The sequence below is a fragment of the Chionomys nivalis genome, chromosome 10 (genome assembly GCF_950005125.1).
Source record: "Chionomys nivalis chromosome 10, mChiNiv1.1, whole genome shotgun sequence".
Taxonomy (NCBI): domain Eukaryota; kingdom Metazoa; phylum Chordata; class Mammalia; order Rodentia; family Cricetidae; genus Chionomys; species Chionomys nivalis.
In genome coordinates, this window is record NC_080095.1 from 73501128 (window position 1) to 73505386 (window position 4259).

Below are 4259 nucleotides of genomic sequence, written 5' to 3' on the forward strand. Positions count from 1 at the left end.
AACTTTCCCAACCTTAAGAAAGATATTCCTTTGAAGGTCCAAGAAGCATACAGAACACCAAATCGACTGGATCAAAAAAAAACATCTCCTCGTCATATAATAATCAAAACACAAAACATACAGAATAAAGAAAGAATATTAAGAGCTGCAAAGGAAAAAGGTCAAGTTACCTATAAAGGTAAACCTATCAGACTTACACCTGATTTCTCTATGGAAACCATGAAAGCCAGAAGGTCCTGGATAGATATACTGCAGAAACTACGAGACCATGGATGCAAGCCCAGACTACTATACCCAGCCAAGCTTTCATTCACTATAAATGGAGAAAACAAAATTTTCCAGGATAAAAACAAATTTAAACAATACGTAGCCACAAATCCAGCCCTTCAGAAAGTAATTGAAGGAAAATCACAAACCAAGGAGTCCAACAATGCCCACAATAACTCAGACATCTAATGACCCTTCACCAGCACAACTTGAAGAAGGGAAACACACAAACTCTACTACCAAAAGAAGGAAAGAAAGAAAGAAAGGAAAAATGACCGGAGTTAACAACCACTGGTCATTAATATCACTTAATATCAATGGACTCAACTCACCTATAAAGAGGCACAGGCTAAGAGATTGGATACGAAAACAGGATCCAACATTCTGTTGCTTACAAGAAACACACCTCAACCACAAAGACAGACATCTACTCAAAGTAAAGGGCTGGGAAAAGGTTTATCAAGCAAATGGACCTAAGAAACAAGCAGGTGTGGCCATACTAATTTCTAAGAAAGTTGACTTCAAACTAAAATCAATCAAAAGAGATGGAGATGGACATTTTTTACTCATAACAGGAACAATTCACCAGGATGAAGTCTCAATCCTGAATATCTATGCCCCTAATATAAAAGCACCCACTTATGTAAAAGAAACGTTACTAAAACTCAAGGCAGTCATCAAACCACACACACTAATAGTAGGAGATTTCAACACTCCTCTCTCACCAATGGACAGGTCAATCAGACAGAAACCTAACAGAGAAATAAGAGGATTAAGGGAGGTAATGAATCAAATGGACTTAACAGACATCTATAGAACATTCCACTCAAATAAGAAAGAATATACCTTCTTCTCTGCAGCTCATGGAACCTTCTCGAAAATAGACCACATACTCGGTAACAAAGCAAACTTACACAGTTACAAAAAAATATCGGTAACCACCTGTGTCTTATCAGATCACCATGGATTAAAGTTAGAATTCAACAACAATGCTATCCCCAGAAAGCCTATGAACTCATGGAAATTGGACAGTCAACTACTGAACCACACCTGGATCAAGGAAGAAATAAAGAAAGAAATTAAAGTCTTTCTTGAATTCAATGAAAACGAAGACTCAACATACTCAAACCTATGGGACACTATGAAAGCAGTGCTAAGAGGAAAGTTCATAGCATTAAGTGCCCACATAAAGAAAACGGAGAAAGCACACATTGGAGACCTAATAGCCCACCTTAAAGCTTTAGAAAGAAAAGAAGCAGACTCACCTAGGAGAAGTAGAAGACTGGAAATAATCAAATTGAGGGCTGAAATCAACAAAATAGAAACACAGAAAACAATCCAAAGAATCAATGAAACAAAAAGCTGGTTCTTGGAGAAAATCAATAAGATTGATAAACCCCTATCCAAACTAATCAAACGGCGGAGAGAGAATACGCAAATTAACAAAATCAGAAACGAAAAGGGAGACATAACCACAGACACAGACGAAATTCAGAGAATCATTAGATCTTACTACAAAAACCTGTATGCCACAAAATTGGAAAATGTAAAAGAAATGGACACTTTTTTAGATAAGTACCATATACCAAAGTTAAACCAGGACCAGGTGAACAATCTAAATAGACCTGTTAGTCGCGAAGAATTAGAAGTTGTTATAAAAAACCTTCCCACCAAAAAAAGCCCAGGTCCAGACGGCTTTAATGCAGAATTCTACCAGAACTTCCAAGAAGACCTAATACCTATACTCCTTAATGTATTTCACAATATTGAAACAGAGAAGTCATTGCCAAATTCCTTTTATGAAGCTGAAGTTACTCTGATACCAAAACCACACAAAGACACAACCAAGAAAGAGAACTACAGGCCAATCTCACTCATGAACATCGACGCAAAAATACTCAATAAAATACTGGCAAACCGAATCCAAGAACACATTAGAAAAATTATCCATTATGATCAAGTAGGCTTCATCCCAGAGATGCAGGGCTGGTTCAACATACGAAAATCTATCAATGTAATCCATCATATAAATAATCTGAAAGAAAAAAACCATATGATCATTTCATTAGATGCGGAAAAAGCATTTGACAAAATTCAACATCCCTTTATGATAAAGGTCTTAGAGAGATTAGGAATACAAGGGTCGTTCCTAAATATAATAAAAGCAATTTATAGCAAGCCGTCAGCTAACATCAAATTAAATGGAGAGAAACTCAAAGCTATTCCACTAAAATCAGGAACACGACAAGGTTGTCCACTCTCTCCATACCTCTTTAATATAGTGCTTGAAATTCTAGCAATAGCAATAAGACAACATAAGGGGATCAAAGGGATTCAAATCGGAAAGGAAGAAGTTAAACTTTCATTATTTGCAGACGATATGATAGTGTACATAAGCGACCCCAAAAACTCCAGCAAAGAACTCCTTCAGCTGATAAACACCTTTAGTAGCGTTGCAGGATATAAGATCAATTCCAAAAAATCAGTTGCCCTCCTATACACAAAGGATAAGGAAGCAGAGATGGAAATCAGAGAAGCATCACCCTTCACGATAGCCACAAATAGCATAAAATATCTTGGGGTAACCCTAACCAAGGAAGTAAAGGATCTATTTGACAAGAACTTTAAGTCAATGAAGAAAGAAATTGAGGAGGATACCAGAAAATGGAAGGATCTCCCTTGCTCTTGGATAGGGAGGATCAACATAGTAAAAATGGCAATTCTACCAAGGGCAATTTATAGATTCAATGCAATCCCCATTAAAATCCCATCAAAATTCTTCACAGATCTTGAGAGGACAATAATCAACTTTATATGGAGAAACAAAAAACCCAGGATAGCCAAAACAATCTTATATAATAAAGGATCGTCTGGAGGCATTACCATCCCTGACCTCAAACTCTATTACAGAGCCTCAGTATTGAAAACAGCTTGGTATTGGTATAAAAACAGAGAAGTTGATCAATGGAACCGAGTAGAAGACCCTGATTTCAACCCACAAACTTATGAACACCTAATTTTTGATAAAGGAGCTAAAAGTATTCAATGGAAAAAAGAGAGCATCTTCAACAAATGGTGCTGGCAGAACTGGTTGTCAACGTGTAGAAGAATGAAAATAGATCCATATCTATCACCATGCACAAAACTCAAGTCCAAATGGATTAAAGACCTCAATATTAGTCTGAACACACTGAACCTGATAGAAGAAAAAGTTGGAAGTACTCTACAACATATGGGTACAGGAGATCACTTCCTACGTTTATCCCCAGCAGCACAGACATTAAGGGCAACATTGAATAAATGGGACCTCCTGAAACTGAGTAGCTTCTGTAAAGCAAAGGACACTGTCACTAAGACAAAAAGGCAACCCACTGACTGGGAGAAGATCTTCACCAACCCTGCAACAGACAAAGGTCTGATCACCAAAATATATAAAGAACTCAAGAAACTAAACTTTAAAATGCTAATGAACCCAATAAAAAAATGGGGCACTGATCTGAACAGAGAATTCTCAACAGAAGAAATTCAAATGGCCAAAAGACACCTAAGGTCATGCTCAACCTCCTTAGCGATAAGGGAAATGCAAATTAAAACAACTTTGAGATACCATCTTACACCTGTCAGAATGGCTAAAATCAAGAACACCAATGATAGCCTTTGCTGGAGAGGTTGTGGAGAAAGAGGCACACTCATTCATTGCTGGTGGGAATGCAAACTTGTGCAACCACTTTGGAAATCAGTGTGGCGATTTCTCAGGAAATTTGGGATCAACCTACCCCAAGATCCAGTAATACCACTATTGGGAATATACCCAAGAGATGCCACATCAAATGACAAAAGTATCTGTTCAACTATGTTCATAGCAGCATTGTTTGTAATAGCCAAAACCTGGAAACAACCTAGATGCCCTTCAATGGAGGAATGGATAAAGAAAGTGTGGAATATATACATATTAGAGTACTACTCAGCAGTAAAAAACAATGACTTCTCGA